This window comes from Pleurodeles waltl, chromosome 4_2 (assembly GCF_031143425.1).
Source record: "Pleurodeles waltl isolate 20211129_DDA chromosome 4_2, aPleWal1.hap1.20221129, whole genome shotgun sequence".
Classification (NCBI taxonomy): domain Eukaryota; kingdom Metazoa; phylum Chordata; class Amphibia; order Caudata; family Salamandridae; genus Pleurodeles; species Pleurodeles waltl.
The window spans coordinates 1,014,316,624-1,014,340,091 of record NC_090443.1 but is presented as its reverse complement, the minus strand read 5'-3'; the positions used below and the strand labels follow the sequence as shown (position 1 = coordinate 1,014,340,091).

Here is a 23,468-nt window from a genome sequence, read left to right as displayed (position 1 = left end):
CTGTCCATCACCACCCCAGGGGTGGTGCCCAGAGCTTCTCCAGTGTGTCCTGGACCTCTGCCATCTTGAATGCAGAGGTGCGAGGGCACAATGGAGACCTCTCAGTGGCCAGTGCCAGCAGGTGACGTCAGAGACCCCTCCTGATAGGCTCTTACCTGGTTAGGTAGCCAATCCTCCTCTGAGGGCTATTTAGGGTCTCTTCTGTGGGTTTCTCATCAGATAACATATGCAAGAGCTCACCAGAGTTCCTCTGCACTTCTCTCTTCGACTTCTGCCAAGGACCGACCGCTGACTGCTCCAGGATGCCTGCAAAACCGCAACAAAGTAGCAAGACGACTACCAGCAACATTGTAGCGCCTCATCCTGCCGGCTTTCTCGACTGTTTCCTGCTGGTGCATGCTCTGAGGGCTGTCTGTCCTCACCTTGCACTGGAAGCCAAGAAGAAATCTCCTGTGGGTCCATAAGAATCTTCCCCCTGCTAACGCAGGCACCAAACTTCTGCATCACCGGTCCTCTGGGTCCCCTCTCATCTTGATGAGCGTGGTCCCTGGAACAGAGGAGCTGGATCCAAGTGTCCCTGACAGTCCAGTGGCCCTGGTAAATCCTTGCCTCCCCACGCCAGACAGTAATCCTGTGTACTGCGTGAACTGCAGCTGCTAGGGCTTCTGTGCACTTTTGCAAGACTTCCTTCGTGCACAGTACAGCACAGGTCCCCAGCACTCCGTCCTGCATTGCCCAACTCGCTGAGTTGGACTCCGACTTCATGGAACCCTCTTTTGTTGTGCTGAGACAACCGCCATGCTCAGATGTTCTGAACGCCGGTTCAGGTGCTTCTGCAGGTGCTGCCTGCTTCTGCGTGGGCTCTCTGTGTTGCTGAGCGCCCCCTCTGTCTCCTCCTCCAAGGGGCGACCCCCAGGTCCTTCCTGGGCCCTGGCAGCACCCAAAACCGTCATCCGCGACGGTTGAAGTTAGCAAGGCTTGTTTGCGGTCTTTCTGCGTGGAAACAACTCTGCATCCTCCAGCACGCCGTGGGACATCTTCTGACCAAAGGAGAAGTTCCTGGCACCTTCCGTTGCTGCAGAATCTTTGGCTTCTTCCACCCGGAGGCAGCCCTTTTGCACCTTCATCCAGGGTTTAGAGGGCTCCTGCCCCCCCGTACACTTGCGTGACTCTTGGACTTGGTCCCCTGCCTTTGCAGGTCCTCAGGTCCAGGAATCCGTCTTCAGTGCTTTGCAGTCAGTTGTTGTCTTTGCAGAATCCCCTATCTCGACTTTACTGTCTTTCTGGGGTAGTAGGGTAACTTTACTCCTACTTTTCAGGGTCTTGGGGTGGGGTATCTTGGACACCCTTAGTGTTTTCTTACACTCCCAGCGACCCTCTACACACTACACTAGGCCTGGGGTCCATTCGTGGTTTGAATTCCACTTTTGGAGTATATGGTTTGTGTTGCCCCTAGGCCTATTGTCTCCTATTGCATTCTATTGTGATCTACAGTGTTTGCACTACTTTTCTAACTGTTTATTTACCTGATTTTGGTTTGTGTGTATATTTTCTGTATTTGACTTACCTCCTAAGGGAGTATATCCTCTGAGATACTTTTGGCATATTGATACTAAAATAAAGTACCTTTATTTTTAGTAACTCTGAGTATTGTGTTTCTTATGATATAGTGCTAAGTGATACAGGTGGTATAGTAGGAGCTTTGCATGTCTCCTAGTTCAGCCTAAGCTGCTCTGCTATAGCTACCTCTATCAGCCTAAGCTGCTAGAGCACTTCTAATCTACTAATAAAGGATAACTGGACCTGGCACAAGGTGTGAGTACCACTAGGTACCCACTATAAGCCAGGCCAGCCTCCTACATGGTGGCAGCGGTGGGATAAGTACTTGTAACTGCTTTACCACTTTGTCATTGGTGCTTTTCATAAGAAAAACATATATCAAATACTTCAGAATATACCCAGTAACCTAAACAGTTTAACTTTCCTTCTCTAAAAAGTTTCTGAAAACTTTCAAACGTTTTCAAAAGTTTAAAAAGTTTTTCTCTGTTCTTTTAAAAGTTCTAAAAAGTTTTTTTCTCTCTCTGTCCTAAACCTTTTCTGTCATGTCTGCAGTAGAGCTTACTCCCACTGTTGTCCAGGCAACAAATGGGAATCTAAACTTTAAAAGTTTGAGGGGTCTCTGCATTGAAAGAGGTTTAGCAATTGGTAAGAATCCTACAAATGATCTTCTCCTTAGCCAGTCTGGCCCATCCCAAGATCAGGAGGCAGAGGAGGGGGGTACCCAGCCAGACTCAGAGGAGTCCCCTGAGGGCGCTGGGGAGGGTTCTTCCAAGGACCTGTCAGCTAACAGGCCATCTAGTGACACTGGTAGTGGGAGGGGGTCACACACTAGTAGGGCACCTTTCACTCCTGAAGGCCAGGTTACTAGAGTCCAGCCAGTTAGGGACAGGTCTCTCTCTGCCAATTCATACATTTCTTCTGTGCCTCACAATTCCCAAGCCTCCCACCCTGAGGATAACTTAATGGAAAGGGAACTCAGAAAGCTGAGGTTGGAAGAGGCCAGGCTGAAGCTTAAACAGCAGCAGCTGGCCTTAGACAGGGGATCTCTGTATGTGGAAAGGGAAAGGCAGAGGTTGGGGTTAGTTCACCATGGTGGCAGCAGCAGTGTTTTTGATAGCAATCCTATTAGACAGCAAGATTCCAGAAACCTGCATAAGATAGTCCCCCCTTACAAGGAGGGGTGTGACATTAACAAGTGGTCAGCTGCACTTGAGAGGGCCTGTATGGTACAGTTGGTCCCTCAAAGGCAGTGGGCTGCTATCTTGTGGCTATCTTTCACTGGTAAGGGTAGGGATAGGCTCCTTTCTGTCAGAGAAAGTGATGCTAATACCTACAAAGTTTTGAAGGATGCACTCTTGGATGGATTTGGTTTAACCACTGAACAATACAGGATTAAGTTCAGAGACACCAGAAAAGAGTCCTCTCAAGACTGACTTTGTAGACTGTTCAGTGAAGGCCTTGGAGGGTTGGTTACATGGCAGTAAGGTGACTGACTATGAAAGCCTGTATAATCTAATCCTGAGAGAGCATATTTCAAACAATTATGTGTCTGATTTGTTGCACCAGTACTTGGTAGACTCAGATCTGACCTCCCCCCAAGAATTGTGAAAGAAGGCAGACAAATGGGTCAGAACAAGAGTGAACAGAAAAGTTCATACAGGAGGTGACATTGATGGCAAGAAGAAAGATGGTGAGAAATTTCAGGATAAGCATGGGGATAAAGGTAAAACTAAGGATCCTTCTTCAAATCCTAAACACTCTTCAGGGGGTGGGGATAAATCATCTTCTTCACAACTCACACACATTAAAAAGCCTTGGTGCTATGTGTGTAAAAATAAAGGCCATAGGCCAGGGGATACGTCCTGCCTAGGTAAACCCCCTGAGCCTGCCACCACTAATACATCAAATTCTAGTGCCCCTAGAAGTAGTGGTAATAGTGGTGGGACTGCTGGCAACAGTCAAAATAAGGGTGTAGTTGGGTTCACTTATGGGTCCATCATAGAAACTGGGGTAGTCAGCCCCAAGACAGTTTGTGTCACACCTGGTGGCATTGGCCTTGCCACACTGGCTGCTTGTCCCCTTCCAATGGATAAGTACAGGCAGACAGTTTCAATAAATGGTGTTGAGGCTTAGACCTACAGGGACACAGGTGCCAGTATCACTTTGGTGACTGAAAACCTAGTGTCTCCTGCACAATACATCATTGGACAGCAATACAAGATTATTGATGTCCATAACTCCATTAAGTTCCTTCCCTTAGCTATAATTCAGTTTAGTTGGGGTGGAGTTGCTGGCCCTAAGCAGGTGGTAGTATCACCTAGCTTACCTGTAGACTGTCTCTTAGGTAATGACCTATAGGCCTCAGGGTGGGCTGACGTAGAGTTTAATACCCATGCAGCCATGCTGGGTATCCCTGAGGAATTGCTTCCTCTCATTTCAGCTGAAATGAAAAAGCAAAGGAGAGAAAAAGGCCTGAAAACTCAGGATCCTTCTCCAACAACAGGCAAAAAGGGCATAAAAGTATCCCCTACCCACCCTGCCATTCAGGATACCATTCCTGTGGTGGGAGAAACCTCTCCTGGGGTGGCACCTGGACCAAGGGAACCTTCAGCTATCACAGCTGTACTCCCTGAGGTAGAAGTACCTCTCTGTGGGATAACTAATATCGGTGAGTAAAAGTGCACCATTTTAGTTAACATGGAGCATCCCTCCAACCCTCCCAGAGAAACTTTAGTGCAGCAATCCTGCACTGCCTCACAACACTTAGACAGCAGCCCTGCCCTAGTGTGGAGCTCATAGGACAGCATCCCTGCCCTGCTCCAACTCAAGAGAAACAGCAACCCTCTTCTCTCTTACAGCCATATGGACAACGTTTTTGCCCAGCTATGGCTTTACTGAGACAGCATCCCTGTCTGGCATTCTCATCACTTGATATAGGTCCAGTGGGCAATTCCCACTGCTCTAAACTTAAACATACTAATAGGAACTCTGAGAATATAACTTCACATTGTTGGTTAGCTAAAAAACTTCAAACAGGGTGGTTCACATCCCCACAGGGAAGTAACCATATAGTGGATGATAAAGGGAGTAACCAATCTATTGCAGAGCTACTCTCCACTTATCACTACTTAGACAATAAAGTCTCAACTGGCCAAGGAAAGCCTTATTGTCCTTCGTTTGGGGGGGGGGGGGTGTAGGAAGTTAGCCTCTTTCTAGCCTTGTTACCCCCACTTTTGGCCTGTTTGTGAGTATATGTCAGGGTGTTTTTACTGTCTCGCTGGGATCCTGCTAGCCAGGGCCCAGTGCTCATAGTGAAAACCCTATGTTGCCAGTGTGTTTGATATGTGTCACTGGGATCCTGGTAGCCAGGACCCCAGTGCTCATACGTTTGTGGCCTATATGTGTTCCCTGTGTGGTGCCTAACTGTATCACTGAGGCTCTGCTAACCAGAACCTCTGTTTATGCTCTCTCTGCTTTTAAAATTGTCACTGCAGGCTAGTGACTAATTTTACCAATTCTGATTGGCACACTGGAACACCCTTGTAATTCCCTAGTATATGGTACCTTTGTACCCAGGGTATTGGGGTTCCAGGAGATCCCGATGGGCTGCAGCATTTTTTTTGCCACCCATAGGGAGTTCAGACAATTCTTACACAGGACTGCCACTGCAGCCTGAGTGAAAAAACGTCCACGTTCTTTCACAGCCAGTTTACACTGCACTTAAGTAACTTATAAGTCACCTATATGTCTAACCCTCACTTAGTGAAGGTTAGGTGCAAAGTTACTAAGTGTGAGGGCACCCTGGCACTAGCCAAGGTGCCCCCACATTGTTCAGGGCAATTTCCCCGGACCTTGTGAGTGTGGGGACACCATTACACGCGTGAACTACATATAGGTCAATACCTATGTGTAGCTTCACAATGGTAACTCTGAACATGGCCATGTAACATGTCTAGGATCATGGAATTGTCACCCCCAATACCATTCTGGTATTGGGGGGACAATTCCATGCATCCCCGGGTCTCCAGCATGTACCCTGGGTACTGCCAAACTAGCTCTCTGGGGTTTTCTCTGCAGCTACCGCTGCTGCCAACCCTCAGACAGGTTTCTGGCCTCCTGGGTTCTGGGCAGCCCAGTCCCAGGAAGGCAGAACAAAGGATTTCCTCTGAGAGAGGGTGTTACACCGTCTCCCTTTGTAAATAGGTGTTAAGGGCTGGGGAGGAGTAGCCTCCCCCAGCCTCTGGAAATGCTTTGAAGGGCACAGATGGTGCCCTCCTTGCGTAAGCCAGTCTACACCGGTTCAGGGAGCCCCCAGCCCCTGCTCTGGCGCGGAACTGGACAAAGTAAAGGGGAGTGACCACTCCCCTGTCCATCACCACCCCAGGGGTGGTGCCCAGAGCTTCTCCAGTGTGTCCCGGACATCTGCCATCTTGAATGCAGAGGTGTGAGGGCACAATGGAGACCTCTGAGTGGCCAGTGCCAGCAGGTGATGTCAGAGACCCCTCCTGATAGGCTCTTACCTGGTTAGGTAGCCAATCCTCCTCTGAGGACTATTTAGGGTCTCTCCTGTGGGTTTCTCTCCAGATAACGAATGCAAGAGCTCACCAGAGTTCCTATGCACTTCTCTCTTTGACGTCTGCCAAGGATCGACCGCTGACTGCTCCAGGACGCCTGCAAAACCGCAACAAAGTAGCAAGTCGACTACCAGCAACATTGTATGCGCCTCATCCTGCCGGCTTTCTCAACTGTTTCCTGGTGGTGCATGCTCTGAGGGCTGTCTGCCTTCACCCTGCACTGGAAGCCAAGAAGAAATCTCCTGTGGGTCGACGGAATCTTCCCCCTGCTAACGCAGGCACCAAACTTCTGCATCACCGGTCCTCTGGGTCCCCTCTCATCTTGACGAGCGTGGTCCCTGGAACACAGGAGCTGGATTCAAGTGTCCCCGACAGTCCAGTGGCCCTTCTGTCCAAATTTGGTGGAAGTAAGTCCTTGCCTCCCCACACCAGACAGTAATCCTGTGTACTGCGTGAACTGCAGCTGCTAGGGCTTCTGTGCACTTTTGCAAGACTTCCTTCGTGCACAAGTACAGCCCAGGTCCCCAGCACTCCGTCCTGCATTGCCCAACTCGCTGAGTTGGACTCCGACTTCGTGGAACCCTCTTTTGTTGTGCTGAGACAACCGCTGTGCTTAGATCTTCTGAACGCCGGTTCAGGTGCTTCTGCGGGTGCTGCCTGCTTCTGCATGGGCTCTCTGTGTTGCTGAGTGCCCCCTCTGTCTCCTCCTCCAAGGGGCGACCCCCTGGTACTTCATGGGCCCTGGCAGCACCCAAAACCGTACACTGCGACTCTTGCAGCTAGCAAGGCTTGTTTGCGGTCTTTCTGCGTGGAAACAACTCTGCATCCTCCAGCACGCCGTGGGACATCTTCTGACCAAAGGAGAAGTTCCTAGCACCTTCCGTTGTTGCAGAATCTTTGGCTTCTTCCACCCGGAGGCTGCCCTTTTGCACCTTCATCCGGGGTTTAGTAGGCTCCTGCCCCCCGGACACTTGCGTGACTCTTGGACTTGGTCCCCTTCCTTTGCAGGTCCTCAGGTCCAGGAATCCATCTTTAGTGCTTTGTAGTCAGTTGTTGTCTTTGCAGAATCCCCTATCTCGACTTTACTGTCTTTCTGGGGTAGTAGGGTAACTTTACTCCTACTTTTCAGGGTCTTGGGGTGGGGTATCTTGGACACCCTTAGTGTTTTCTTACACTCCCAGTGACCCTCTACACACTACACTAGGCCTGAGGTCAATTTGTGGTTCACATTCCACTTTTGGAGTATATGGTTTGTGTTGCCCCTAGGCCTATTGTCTCCTATTGCATTCTATTGTGATCTACAGTGTTTGCACTACTTTTCTAACTGTTTACTTACCTGATTTTGGTTTGTGTGTATATTTTCTGTATTTTACTTACCTCCTAAATGAGTATATCCTCTGAGATACTTTTGGCATATTGTCACTAAAATAAAGTACCTTTATTTTTAGTAACTCTGAGTATTGTGTTTCTTATGATATAGTGCTAAGTGATACAAGTGGTATAGTAGGAGCTTTGCATGTCTCCTAGTTCAGCCTAAGCTGCTCTGCTATAGCTACCTCTATCAGCCTAAACTGCTAGAACACTTTTAATCTACTAATAAGGGATAACTGGACCTGGCACAAGGTGTAAGTACCACTAGGTACCCACTATAAGCCAGGCCACCCTTCTACAAGGTCCAGCCAGCGCTACAATGCACTTTAATTTCTCACACTGTGTGGGATGCTGTGTGCAGTGTGTTGGACTCCAAGTCCCAGAATACACAGTGCCAGGATGCACCAGCAGAGCCAGTGGGGGCAGGCCCAGCCAGCGCTATAAAGCATTTTCATCTCTCCCGCTGCGCAGGACGTGCCCAGGCAAAGGGCGAGCACATCCGAGGCAGTCGGTGCCCAGAAGAGGCTGGACCCTCTCTCTGTCATTTTGTCTTTGGGGTAAGTGCCACTTGTGTCTCTGAGAGTTTTTTCTGCACCACCTGTGTGCAATCTTGTGGGTTCTCTATTCTGAGTGGCCTGTTTTTTTTGATAATGGACTAGCGGAAAGCGCAGGGTGGGTCTAAAGCAGCCTCACCTCCGAAGACTAATACCATCGACAAAATGTTACAGAGGGCCATGGGGATTATACCAACTGAAATTGCATTGACCAAGAGGAGATTATGTCTGGAAATTCCTAACACCACAGAAAAAGTTGGGCCCTAACTGTCTAGCTCCACCAATGGTGCTATTGCAGAGTATGGTTCTACCCTGCTCGGTGACCCGGGCAGTTCTGATAACATTAATCTGTCCCTCAACTTAAGAGGGCCAGAAAGAAGATTCCCTCATGTTCATCACGTGCAGCTAGTCGACTGAGACATTGTTTGGTACCACAGTCACCCTTTGATACTATTGGCCATCACACAGTTGCATGTGTAGGGGATGCCCTAACCATTCGTCCTGTAAGGTCCAGGCTTAAAGATCTCTGGGTAGATGATCTTCTAGAGTCTTTTTCAATGAAAACCAAAGACTATCTCCACAAAGTGTTATCGCCACTGACTGTTCGGTTGCAAGCCATCGAAAAGGCCCTTTGCTCTGCATTTACTCAGTCAAAGCAATTAGCCTGCCTGACTTCTGAAGGGGAAAATGGAGCCTGTGCCTTAGCCTCTGATGGCCGAAATAATTTGATTAGGGCACCAGGCAGTGTGCAAAATAACCCTGTGGACAATGCAACCAGTCCTAATGTATCATGTAATGTTTTAAGTAACAACCATATGGGGGAAGGTGCAAGGGGTTCCCTAGATTAGGCCGAGGAATCAGTGGCTTCATCGTCTCAGTTTGTTGGATCTAGTTCAGTTAAGCTTAATACTATTGAGTCCACTAAGAAGCATCCAGTGGTGGATCTCTCTCCCGCCACCTGCATGTACATTGTCGTTTTGGTTGCCGTTCCTGAGTCGCAGGAAAATCAGAAGGAGGGTCAGACTGAGCTAATAAATGCTTGAACTAGCTGGCCGATGAGAGGCAATTTCCATACTACTTGGCAAGAGGGATTTTGCTTATTAGAAGAGTGAGCTGGGTGGGACGGAGAGTAAAGGACCCGTGTGGTGAATGTTTTATAATTAATTTCAGATCCCAACAGGTTGCTATGAGGTTACTTTACTGCCCCTTTTTTGATCTAAGAGAGTATCCAAAATAAGTTTATTGTCATTGGAGCATTTTTCCACGCCCTCTAGTCCCAGAGATGTGGCCACTTTTGTCAACAAATCCCCTGTTATCTTTAGGGTATCTAGGGATTTGACTGTTCGGGCTACTAATACCATCAGGATTCCAGTCTCAAACCATTCTAGTGCCCTAGATGGGGTAGAGTGACTAGACCCACAGTGGTATAGTATGAGTAAGAAGGACCATCTTGCAGGGATTGTTGAGGATGATGCTGACGGTGATTGGGCAGGTGAAATGTATTGGGAGAGAGGGGTGCCATCTAGTTCTCAAATTGTTTGCAATCGTAATCGTAGTGAGGCCCTAATAGCCTCTAATAAGGGGAGGTTGTTCTTTCTAGTTACCTGGCCCCAGTGCGGGTGGACAATTACTGCCAGCCTAATTCTGTAGGTGGGGAGTCCAAGTTGTCCACTGTTCCCTTAAATCCTTGGGCTCAGACAGTTTCTTTGGCTGGCGAAGAGTAGTATTGATTATCTACACCAAACAGACTCTGGGAGCCTGCAAACAAATTTTTCAGATTTCTTGGCAAAAATTGTGTCCTGGAATGTTGCCGGGCTGAGTTCAGAACTCAAAGTTCCTAAATGGGCTGGATTGATTGATATGCGTAGAATAAAGTGGGCTGCTATGAAGGCAGTGGAAGGGCAGCTAAGTGGTATCTATTCTTCAGAGGCAAGCTGCTTGGGGGACGATAACGAGGTGCAACAGCATTTCATCTGTTTAAACCATAATAAGCAGTTTGAGGATCTTAAGTGTTTCTTTCTTGGAGAATTGAAAAAATCCAATAATCAGCGCTCTGCAAAGTCATGGTTTAATAGCAAATGCAAGCTTGCTAGATCGCTTCTTTTTTCTAATAGTAAAGCCCAGTATAAGGGTGAAATCAAAATACAGAGGGCAAAGTACAAAAAAATCACTAGCAGAGCAAAGTAAGAGTGGGAGATTGAGCGTTGGGATAGCATGCTGACTTCAGTAAGGGAACGGGACCATCGCGGTTTCTGGAATCTACTCTCGTCAGGTTGTAGAGGAGGAGTTTGCCCAGCAATGTCAAATATTTCTGCAGTTAATTGGGTTAAGCATTTTCCCCCTTGTATTCCTCAAAAGAAGATACTATACATTGATGCAGGTAGTTGCTATCAGTGAGCTGGATAAGGCTAGTTCTCTTAACTGCATTAAGTCTACCCAAACGTTTTAGAGGAGGTTAATCTAGTTCTTGTCAAGATAGTGGTTAATACAGCCCCTGGTTTGGATAAAATTCCAGGCGATCTTTACAGAAGTGAGATAGGTTTTTGGGGCCCTTGATTTCAGCTGATTTTGAATACCATTGTGGAAGGAGCACCGATACCTCCCTCTTGGGCTCGCGCAGAATTGATTCCTGTTTACAAAAAGAGTTCTGTGGCAGATGCTCCTAACTATAGACCGATTTGTCTCCTTGATTGTTCTCAAACATTGTTTAGTACTATACTTTTGGGCAGGCTTCAGATGTGGCCAAAGAGTGTAATATTGTATCCCCTCTTCAAGCTGGGTTTAGGGAAGGTGTTAGAACCCTAGACCAGGTTTTCCATTTTCAATTCATTTATTGGAAAACTTTGGTTCTGGGCCATGAGGGCCTGTATATTGCTTTTGTCGACCTAGGTCAGCATTTTAAATGGTCCCCCGCCCAAAACTATGGCAGGTTTTGGCTGACATGGGCATCCCAGACGACCTTCTGGCTAATTTTATTAGGCTGCATACAAGAACCTTGCACAGGTTCATTGTGGAGTGGCGGGGCATTGGCAGTCGTTGCCCTGTGAACCAAGGGGACAGGCAAGGATGTGTACTTGCTCCCACTCTTTTCAATCTGTTTGTTAACACTTTGGTCTCCTACTTAGACGATGTGATGGAGATACTCCTAGGATAGCGAACATCAAGGCTTTGATGTTTGCTGATGACACACTTTTGATTTCTAAGTCCCCTATGGGCTTGCAGACATGATTATGGTGCTTTGAGAGGTTTTGTGCTAAGAAAGGACTTAAGATAAACGCTGACAAAACAAAATTTATGATTATAACTCCTGGTTGTTCTACGCGCCCTATAGCTACACTTACTGAGGTGCCCCTGGAAAGGGTTAAGGTTTTTGATTATTTGGGAATGACCCTAACTGAAAAGATGGACTGAAGCCACCATATAAACGGAAGCTCAAGCTTGTGCAATATAGTGGGCCGCTCCTTAGAGCATCAGAGAAGTTCACCTTTTCGTCCTATGTCTCCAGCAATTCAGATTTATAAAATACAAGCTTTGGGGGTTGCTCTATATGGGGCTGAACTATGGGGCTATAAAAAGGTGTCACAATGACAAGTGGCTGAGAATTGTTTTCTTCGTCAACTCCTAGATCTCCCTGTTAGCTCACTTTTAAAACTGCTTAGAACTGATGTGGGCCTGAGGCCTCTTTTTGAGGTGGGGGCCTGAGGCCTTTGTTGGATTAAAGATGGTTATGGGTTAGCCCTGAATTATTTTCCTATCAATCAGAATTACGTGAAGTGTTAAGCCAGTTTGGGTCAAGGAAGTATACCCTGGTTTAGGTATGCAAATGAAACCCTAAAAAAGATAGGGTGTGGAGAACTGGAGAAGACCCAGAGAGTGTTTGGTTATTCAGTAAAGCTCTGCTTAAGAAAATATACTTTGAGGCCAATCAAGCTGAGATGCTGTTTAGCACTTCTCTGGGTAGCTTAGCCAACAATTTTCTTCAGATCAAGGATACGTTCAGTCTCATGTATAAGGCTATGGGCCAGATGTACGAAGCATTTTTCCAGTCACAAACGGCCCATCGGGCCTTTTGCGACCGGAAACATGATTTTTACTATGTACCAAAGCAAAATGTGAATCAGTAACTTGTTTACTGAATCGCATTTTGCTTTTGCGATTTGGTTTTAGGAAGGGGCTTTCCCTTCGTAAGCAAACACTCTTAAATTATACTGAGTACTAGTATTGGTGAAATGTGACTTCTACACCTTTTTAATTCTCATTGTTTTCAGTAACATTTCCTATAGACTGATTTACAAAGGTAAGATTCATTGGCTCTGTATAATGTGTGTGTGATGTAAAGTACTCTAACACCTTACACTGGTATGAGTTGCGCTAAAAAACATATGTAATGCCTATGAAAGTGGGATTGTGGAGTGTTATTGGGAACTGGTGGGGGTTGAAAGTAAGGGAACTCGTGGAGAAGGGAGTTTTTGAGGGGAGCGCCAACAAAGATAGTGGCACAGGATGCCACCGGAGCTAAAAAACCAGCCCTGTTCCTAGTGTTATGCAACGTGTTAAATACCGCTGGACTATGGAAATTTAGCAGTGTTGTTTACCAGTCCAGATTTTTGGGTGAATTATAAGACTTTTGTAATGGAATAAGCAAACTACAAGTCCCAGAATTCAAAGAAAAAACGTGGACTGGAGCAAAACATCACGCATGGCCCTAGGAAACTTGGTAGGGCTGAGAACTACTCCGCTAGAACTGTATATCCTCATTATGTGAGGTGAATGAACCAATAAACTCGAGTTTGAAAAAAACCTCTTGCTAGGGGTAGATTGTAAAAGCAATGGAAACGCGTAGTGGCAAACAACTGGCCCTCTTCCACTGACGCCTGCACTTCTCCTCCCCTGATTTTGGGGATCTCGTGGTATTTTATTTACCGTTTTCCAGGCCCTTATTTAACTTCGCTTGACGATTGCTGGAAAGTCTGTATTGGTTTGACTCAGAGATTCTTTGCGGGTTACTTTAATACTCTTTCTAACTAACATTACATAGGAATTAAAATCACCTTAAAGCCCGGTATGAAAGAACTGGAAGACAGTACAAAACTAACAACACCGCAGTAGTCTCTGCTCAGCCTCTAAATACTTGTCGAAGGGTCGACCTGCGCATGCGCGTGGATTCCGGAAGTGCTCCGCCTAATACTTCCGCGTGTCGACGAAGGTCGCCATCTTTGGCTGCTCTGACGTGTATTTCAGCCCCGCTGCGGGACTGGCGCGGGTGGCGGTGTCTCCAGAAAAAAAGCCAGTTATCGGTCTCCTCATGGACGATAATTCTTCTAGAAAATTAGTGCATGTTTTGCAGAAAAAGTGTGTTCGGTGTCCCATCGGATGTCACCAGGGAGCACAGAGTTCCAAAGTGCCCCAGTTTTGAGGCCCGCCTGCTCATTAATCTGGGGCCAAAAGAATACATTCAGTTGCGTCTTTTAATTTGAACTGCCGCGACTGCCCTTTTCCGTTTTTAATGACGTTGGCGTGGAAATACAAATTACAAAGAATAATGTTCTTTTATACCAGTGGGTGCCTTTATTCGTGATGGGGTCAATATTATTATTTTCTTAGTAGGTTTATCTGTATATTCTTCCGTTTGAGAGTGAGACACACACGTGATGCAGTGGTGTCAAAAGAGAACTGTGGAAGCGCTTCGCTATGTGTTCCTCGTTAGTATAGTGGTCAGTATCCCCGCCTGTCACGCGGGAGACCGGGGTTCAATTCCCCGACGGGGAGAACACCGTTTTTTTCTTTCCTAAGCTTGTTTTACAATAATGTTATATCTATATTCTACGGGTCTAACATTTAACTTAATGTTCATTGGAGGGGTTTTAAACATTATTTACACGTTATAACACTTTAACAGCGACTTACAAAAACGTGCACTGTTATTTAATTAACAGTTTATGTTTGTTTAAGACGTATTTCTTTTCCCAGGGCGCAAAGCTGCTGCTGATTGTTCAATTCAAGACGTATTTCTTTTCCCAGGGCGCAAAGCTGCTGCTGATTGTTCAATTCCCAGGGTGCGCAGTTTCCATTGTGCAGCAGGTGCAGTGGCACCGGGCTACAGAAGCTTTAGGGGACCACTAAGCCCCGTTTATTGCTGGATTTCACTGTTCACACAGCGACCAGGAAGGGTAGATGGAGCATTTCCTTCCTTGCACTGCATCCCATGCCTTATCACCCACCGGCTGCAGCTTTCACTAACCCCCCATCCTTTCAATAAACGAGTTAGTACTTGGTTGTTATATACTCTTTAGAATACCTAGTTTGTTTCTAAGATGCGTGTCTGTGAGTTTGATTAGTACTGTGAGCAGGGACATCTTAAGGATTTCGGGGGCCCTAGGCCATTCGTATTTTGGGGACCCTTATTCGCAACAGCCTCGAATTTATGATCCACTTTCAGCTCTTTTATGCCCTCTTAGGCCAGGCCACTGACACTGGTCCAATTTCTAAATGTGTTTGCATCTAATATTCAAGAGGAGTGGCTCATATTTTCAATAACAGAGCAGCAGTTCACTAATATTACTGCAAAAAATCTCTGTGGCACCCTCACATTTCTCATATGCGTGGACCCGTTTTAATCTGAACGAAAACATGTTTATGAACTTGTTTATGGATGTTGCATGCAACATAAACACAACATTTCTCTGTAAAATATCTGTAATTAATTCTCACACCTCGTCCACATTAAAAAGAAATTGAAGAATAACAGTGTTTCAAACCATCTGTTTAAGAAGTATTCAAGGTCATTAGGGCAAGACTGCAAAACAGAGTTGGCTCTATCAGACTGCCCTCCCCCCAGCCCCCAAAAGGCTGGGGCCCTGGGTCAGAGCCCACTTTGCCCATGCCTTAAAACGTCGCTGATTATGAGAAGCTACTTTTCTTATGATTTGTGCTTGTGTAAGCTCTTTTCCCCTAAGGGGTACCGAAAGCGCCATATAAATGTCAATATAATACTTGTGTTTTGTTCTTGGATAATACTTTTAAAAATAAAAGAGCTACCCTACATGCAACCTATATATTAACCTATACTCGTGTAATGCTTGTTGAAAAAATATTCCAATTTATTCTCCAAAAATATTTTGAATTTCTTATAACTGACGTTACTATATTTTTCTTGTCGATTCGAATATTGCATTTTCCTTGCTTTTTTGTCTTTGGCTGTGTTGTCCATTTTCAAAATGGCAATAGAATTTGGAAAAAAAAAAAAAATGGTGAGTGTGCTATGACTGTACAGAGGAAACTAAGATGTTGGCGCTGTGATGGTTATATCAGGTACACACTGGGGTGGGCTAATACCCTGCTGGCAAAATGCATCAAAGCTCATGGCTGCTAGAGTCCTCCCCAGTGTCACACATCTTGTGTGTGTATAACACAATTTCAGGAATTGCCCAGGTCTGTGACCTGGCAAGCAGATATCTGACTCGGCTGTAGTGTCATCAGACAGTCTGCGAGAGGCTAAGCCTGAGTAGAGTAGTGTGTTTATATTTGGCTTATGGTGCCCACAGGTGAACCTGAGGAAGTGTTCAGCAGCGGTGAAGGGAGGCTAGCAGAATGTGGAAACACAATGTGGTCAATCATTCCTGCCAGAGTTCAAAACCTACACGTGCTTTGCGACTGGAATTCCCACTGGAGGCTAAAAGTAACTTTTACTGCAGTGAAAGTTATCGGAATCCATATCGTTTAGCTGTTTGCCATTTTAGCATGGCCAAGTAAAGGGTGGCACTACTTGGAACCAATGGAACATCCCATGGGCAATCAAGATAGAAAAAGGTTTATGCATTTCTAAAACGCTTGATAAGGCCCTTGTGCCGACCAAATATTAATAATAATATTAACAATGTTTAACAAGAGCAGAGAAATAGCAAAATCAGCATATACACATTTCTCAGTTACAGACAGGTGTCTTATTAACAGAGAACAGTGGTATACGGCCAACCACCTGGTGGGTGGTGCACCTGCCTTGGGCTTTTTCAAGTCGTGGTATGTTACATCTGGAGTCCCCTTTATTTGCCTCTGCATAATAATCCTGGAATCCTCTGTATTGGCCTGGAAGGTGTCCATCGGTCAGGAAGTAGTCAGGCAGGTCTTTGCAGTCTGTGGCAGCCTATGCAGTGCGTAGTTGAGTAAATGCAAAAACCTGTTCTCTTTTATAATCCCATCTCGGTCGCCACTGAAAAGACTATCAGGCTGAGGATACAAATTAAATTTATTTGTAAAATATAGCATGTCTTTCCATTAAGAGGACCAGCCTGTCACTGCCAAGCTGGAACATGTCCTCTCTAGAATGCAGCACAATGGGGCTTTATGGGTTCATACTAGTGAAATGTGGATTCCGCCGTGGCAACAGTACTTTTAATACAGGGCGACCAAAGATTCTTGCATGACAAAGGTGGTTTATGTATGGAGTAGTATGTACTCTAATATGGCAACAGTGTTTTAAACTGTGTAATATGGATTCTAGCATGACAGTGGCGCTTTCAAGAATTCTACGTTGTGGTTTCTGGCATGGCAATGTTGTTTTAAACCATGGGAACTGCTAGCGTGCCTGGTCCTTAGTAAGTAAACTTACAAGGGGACGCATATAGGTCGATGAACCTTTTGAATCGCATGGAGTATCCTAGTCATGCAGTGACCATTGATCAATAACCAACATCAATAATCAAGATGAACACTTTATGAAACCACAATATAAACCATACTAATCAGAAATAACCACTACTCAGGAAAAGGGTTAACAAGTTTTATTCCCTATTGCTCCCAATTCTAAGTCATCTGTTAGTTCAAACTTTATTCAAATCAACTCTTTATTAATTCATCAGTTAAAAGACATTGAGGGTCATTCTGACCCTGGCGGGCGGCGGGAGCTGCCCGCCTGGCGGCAACCACCAAATGGCCGCTCCGCGGTCAGAAGACCGCGGATGCCATTCTGGCTTTCCCGCTGGGCCGGCGGGCGACCACCAAAAGAGCGCCCGCCGGCCCAGCGGGAAAGGCCCTGCAACAAGGAAGCCAGCTCCGAATGGAGCCGGCGGAGTTGCAGGGGTGCGACAGGTGCAGTTGCACCCGTCGCGATTTTCACTGTCTGCTAAGCAGACAGTGAAAATCTTTATGGGGCCCTGTTAGGGGGCCCCACGACACCCGTTCCCGCCATCCTGTTTCTGGTGGTGAAAACCGCCAGAAACAGGCTGGCGGGAAGGGGGTTGGAATCCCCATGGCGGCGCTGCAAGCAGAGCCGCCATGGAGGATTCCCCCAGCCGGGGGAAATCCGGCGGAAAAACCGCCAGACCCGGCTGGGCGACCGCGGCTTCAAAGCCGCGGTCGGAATACTAAATAAAGCACCGCCAGCCTGTTGGCGGTGCTTCAGCCGGCCTCCACCCTGGCGGTCATAGACCGCCAGGGTCAGAATGAGGCCCATTATCTCTTAAAGAAAACATATGCGGCAAAGCAACACCATAAGCTATGAATATCAGCATTAATAAGGTAACTCAGCAATTAGATTCGTCAGTCATTTGTCAGCGTCACCCCTAACAGCCTACCTAACCAAGATTAGCATTAGCATGTGGGTCTTCATGCGAAAACAATTCAGAGAAAACATTAATTTTGAAAAATCTACATAAGTGTGAATCTCTATAACAGCGCAGTTGGTACCTAGAAGAAAAGGTACAAAATCGTCAGTCACATTTTCATAGCTACCTATCCAGGATGGATCAGCAACAAGTCAGTCTTCGTCTTTAGGTCATCAAATAGTCAGCTACAGATCAGGCTCACAGAGTATGAGCCCAATATCAGCAGCTCGGACAGTGTCTCCTGACGTCATCAATCTCTTCCCAGATTCGCCTAAATTCTGAAGTCTTAGCCCCTTGTCATGACTTTTTATTAGGGTATCCCAGTCCATCCCCCTAATTGCTAATTGGTCATTCGGTCAGCAGATATGCCTCTAACCTATAGTTTTTATTCACCAAATCTTTTAATTTGCGTATAGTTCAATTTACAGAAAGCTGATTGGTTCTTCTTGCAATGAGGACATCATCCAGCTCTTCAGGTATCAAAATTGTTGCATATGACTCTCTATCCAGTGCCTCTATTGTTCAAGTCCTGGGAAAGTACATTTAGCCTACACTACACATAATTGTATCAAATTGTCTTCATTATCTCCTGTCCATTGGTACATTGCAGAATGTTCTAGCTAAGCAACTTGAACTCTTAGCGGTTCAAGGTCTCTGTCCCTGGTTTCCAGTCCTTTGCAAGGCGTTCAAATTCTCCATGTTCAGAGCGAGCAAGTCCCAGTGAAACTAGGCCTCTGGTTCGGCTAACTTAATAATACAAAACAAAGGTTCTGTGTTTCATTATGATATATTACTACATTTTTCTCATATTTTTCATTATTTCATATAGCTTTAGTCATTTTAGTGCACATGGTGATCACTCCCTGATGGCACATTTTCAAATGCGTACATTATTTTTCTACAATTAATTTCTCTATGCATTTTCACATTAATAACAACACATGAATCATTAATATTTTTCTTAATTAGCATATCTGCTTCAACAGTCCCTCCTCTGATGACTAAATATGTCATCACACCTTTCTTTACCATCAATTTACATTTGTGTTTCTGATGTCTCTTGACTTCTCCTAAAATTTTCACTATAATTTCTTCTCCTAGGTGGTTCTTCCCTCCTCTGATCATTCCTAGATATCCTTAATTTTATCTTTTGACATAATTTGCATGTAACCCATAATCCTAATATGGAAACAATTACAATTAATATTCCCTGGACGATTTTCCACAATACCCCATTCCAAACTTGACTAAACCAATTACCCACAGAAGCAAATCCATTTCCAACCTTTTCCCTAAATCCTGGTTCCTTCAATTCTTTCAAATCCTTACTTGAATTAGTTAAGTTAGTAAGTAAGTCTCTTATCTCCTTATCATTATTAGGAACGTAGGAACAACAATGCCTAGCATTAATCATTTTACAGACTCTGCCGTCTTATGCTAAAAGTATGTCTAAAGCAAGCCTATTTTGAAGCGTCATAGCTCTATCTGCAGCCAATTCAGTATTTAACAGGAGTATTGCCCCTGTAAAGTTTGTCCGCATGTTATCCACAATAGTAGACACATTTCGTATCTTGATTGCATTCAAAATAACTCCTACAGAAGGAATTATTGCATCAAAAATATCCCCCACAATTGCAGAAGAGGTTTCCCTCCTCTGTCGCTCATAATGTAATTCAGTCACTTTGGGGAATTTCTTTATATCATCTATCTGATAGATTTTAGGGAAAACTATCCCCAAATAGCATGTCCCATACCATCCTCTAGGAAGACAGTAATAAGCATTAAGTCCACAAATATAGTAGATTCCTGGAATCGCAGGGTCTTGACCATTCAGCATAAAAGTCCATTTACTCTGAAACAAAAACACATGCCTACATTCACTCATTCCCACAAATAAAGTGTCAGTGCATGATTTCGGCCTATATATACAAAACTTTCCTACATGTAATGTATCTAAATCTATTTTCCCTTGCGTTTTAATAGCAGTGTAAGCATAATCATTCTTATAAGTCCTTTTCTCCAATCCCTTCTGTAACTTCTCCTTCAGTGCCTTCCTTCTATCATCAGTATGCCCTATAAAGCTCTTTTCTAATGGTGTTAGTATGCAAGTTAGATTATTTCTGTGAGCGTAAGCGGTGCCAAACATTAATGTCGGTTCGGAAAAGCCCCTAACTAATACTATATCATGCTCTTTAGCTACCTTACTCAAATATCTAATAATAGGAACAAAGGAAAACACAAGATCATACTTAGAATACAAATACTGGGTATACTCTTGGTTATAGAATCTGGTTAGTAGCAAACTACAAGTTATGCCATATGTTAAAGGCATGCTATGGTACGTAATCCCTTCTTCCACAGAGGAAGGAATTTGCATAAATACAAGACAATTCCTTGCATCCATCGTCTCAACATACTCCCTCAACAACCGATAGAACACATTAGAAGAAAGCTTTCCTTGAGCATTAGTATAGTCATGCAAACATTTTTCATCTATCTTATACCTCTCTAAAGCTGCTAGTGTAGTAGTCTCAGGAATAGAAGCAATAGTAGCCTTTTTCATTTCATGAATTGACACACCCACAATCATTATTATAAACATTATTCCACACATAGGGGGTCATTCTGACCCTGGCGGTCGGTGATAAAGGGGCGGCCAACCCGCAAACAGGCCGGCGGTCAAAAAAATGGTATTCTAACTCTGGCGGGAACCGCCAACACAGGCCGCCACATTAAAACTCCGACCGCCACGGCAGGACCGACAAACAGCGCGGCGGTCACCGCCAACAGGCAGGCGGCAGACAATGTACCGCCCACCCTATCACAACTCACCAATCCGCCACCTTTTCCGGGGCGGGAGCCCCGCCGATAAAAACACGGCGGAAACAGACTACGAACGGGAAAACGCTCACCTATACACACTCCACGAGGAAAGAGGACAGCATGGAGCCCGAATTACACATCCTACCAGCTCTTGTCTACCTGCTCATCTACCAGGAGTACGAACGCCGGCGCAGACGACAACGGTGAGTACTGCACCTACGACACAGGGGAGGGGGGAGGAGAAAAGATTACGGGCACACACATGCGCCATACACCCACCCCCCCACCACAAATACCTACACCCCAATGCCGAGCAACAAGTCAGAGTGACACCACACAAACCCCCTGGAATAATGCAAAGACACAATTTAAATGTTCGAAAAAATATATGTATAAATAGCTCCATAGAAGGAATGGCAAATATGCCATATAAAAGATACAAAAATAAGGAATGAAGATAGTCAACAAGACATCCATAGGCAAAAAGTCCTGCACATTCCGTCAAAGTTCCATAGTCCGTGGGCCAATGTGCACAAACACATGGGCAAAGCCCACACAGGAGACCAGATACCATTGGAGAGAACACTGCAGGGGCATCAGATGAGAAAACTACAGGCACCTCAGGGGGAAGGGAAGGGGGGCACCTCAACCACATGAGTCCACGACGCCAGATCCACGAGGGGCCTCCATGCCCACTGTCCCATCCTGGGGGGTGCAAAGCCACAGTCCATCAGATGGATTACCGACTCCACTGTGATTGGAGGAGGCATGGTGCCCCGAATGCTCCCTGAAGCCCTGCTCGACACTGAACCGGCACTGTCAATGGGCCAGCGGTGCTTGACAGGAAGGGCCCAGCGGAGCGGTGCTTGAGACGGCGGGGCCCAGCGGAGCGGTGCTTGACAGGAAGGGCCCAGCGGAGCGGTGCATGACAGGAAGGGCCCAGCGGAGCGGTGCTTGACAGGAAGGGCCCAGCGGAGCGGTGCTTGAGACGGCAGGGCTCAGCGGAGCGGTGCTTGAGATGCCAGGGCCCAGCGGAGCGGTGCTTTACAGGAAGGGCCCAGCGGAGCGGTGCTTGAGACGGAAGGGCCCAGCGGAGCGGTGCTTGAGACGGAAGGGCCCAGCGGAGCGGTGCTTGACAGGAAGGGCCCAGCGGAGCGGTGCTTGACAGGAAGGGCCCAGCGGAGCGGTGCTTGAGACGGCGGGGCCTAGCGGAGCGGTGCTTGACAGGAAGGGCCCAGCGGAGCGGTGCTTGAGATGAAGGGCCCAGCGGAGCGGTGCTTGACAGGAAGGGCCCAGCGGAGCGGTGCTTGAGATGAAGGGCCCAGCGGAGCGGTGCTTGACAGGAAGGGCCCAGCGGAGCGGTGCTTGAGACGGAAGGGCCCAGCGGAGCGGTGCTTGACAGGAAGGGCCCAGCGGAGCGGTGCTTGAGACGGCGGGGCCTAGCGGAGCTGTGCTTGACAGGAAGGGCCCAGCGGAGCGGTGCTTGAGATGAAGGGCCCAGCGGAGCGGTGCTTGACAGGAAGGGCCCAGCGGAGCGGTGCTTGAGACGGCGGGGCCCAGCGGAGCGGTGCTTGACAGGAAGGGCCCAGCGGAGCGGTGCTTGACAGGAAGGGCCCAGCGGAGCGGTGCTTGAGATGAAGGGCCCAGCGGAGCGGTGCTTGACAGGAAGGGCCCAGCGGAGCGGTGCTTGAGACGGCGGGGCCCAGCGGAGCGGTGCTTGACAGGAAGGGCCCAGCGGAGATGTGGTTGACAGGAAGGGCCCAGCGGAGCGGTGCTTGAGACGGCGGGGCCCAGCGGAGCGGTGCTTGACAGGAAGGGCCCAGCGGAGCGGTGCTTGACAGGAAGGGCCCAGCGGAGCGGTGCTTGAGACGGCGGGGCCCAGCGGAGCGGTGCTTGACAGGAAGGGCCCAGCGGAGCGGTGCTTGAGACGGCGGGGCCCAGCGGAGCGGTGCTTGACAGGAAGGGCCCAGCGGAGCGGTGCTTGAGATGAAGGGCCCAGCGGAGCGGTGCTTGACAGGAAGGGCCCAGCGGAGCGGTGCTTGACAGGAAGGGCCCAGCGGAGCGGTGCTTGAGACGGCGGGGCCCAGCGGAGCGGTGCTTGACAGGAAGGGCCCAGCAGAGCGGTGCTTGACAGGAAGGGCCCAGCGGAGCGGTGCTTGAGACGGCGGGGCCCAGCGGAGCGGTGCTTGACAGGAAGGGCCCAGCGGAGCGGTGCTTGACAGGAAGAGCCCAGCGGAGCGGTGCTTGACAGGAAGGGCCCAGCGGAGCGGTGCTTGAGACGGCGGGGCCCAGCGGAGCGGTGCTTGACAGGAAGGGCCCAGCGGAGCGGTGCTTGAGATGAAGGGCCCAGCGGAGCGGTGCTTGACAGGAAGGGCCCAGCGGAGCGGTGCTTGACAGGAAGGGCCCAGCGGAGCGGTGCTTGAGACGGCGGGGCCCAGCGGAGCGGTGCTTGACAGGAAGGGCCCAGCAGAGCGGTGCTTGACAGGAAGGGCCCAGCGGAGCGGTGCTTGAGACGGCGGGGCCCAGCGGAGCGGTGCTTGACAGGAAGGGCCCAGCGGAGCGGTGCTTGACAGGAAGGGCCCAGCGGAGCGGTGCTTGAGACGGCAGGGCTCAGCGGAGCGGTGCTTGAGATGCCAGGGCCCAGCGGAGCGGTGCTTTACAGGAAGGGCCCAGCGGAGCGGTGCTTGAGACGGAAGGGCCCAGCGGAGCGGTGCTTGAGACGGAAGGGCCCAGCGGAGCGGTGCTTGACAGGAAGGGCCCAGCGGAGCGGTGCTTGACAGGAAGGGCCCAGCGGAGCGGTGCTTGAGACGGCGGGGCCTAGCGGAGCGGTGCTTGACAGGAAGGGCCCAGCGGAGCGGTGCTTGCGATGAAGGGCCCAGCGGAGCGGTGCTTGACAGGAAGGGCCCAGCGGAGCGGTGCTTGAGATGAAGGGCCCAGCGGAGCGGTGCTTGACAGGAAGGGCCCAGCGGAGCGGTGCTTGAGAC

The 23,468-nt window shown here is 47.9% G+C and overlaps 1 non-coding gene across 1 annotated transcript; it reads left to right on the top strand.

The window, feature by feature from the left end:
* The first annotated feature begins 13,756 nt into the window (after window positions 1-13,756).
* On the top strand, window positions 13,757-13,828 carry TRNAD-GUC (transfer RNA aspartic acid (anticodon GUC)). Its single transcript has one exon. It is a non-coding gene; the product is annotated as a tRNA-Asp (tRNA).
* Window positions 13,829-23,468: the final 9,640 nt, after the last annotated feature.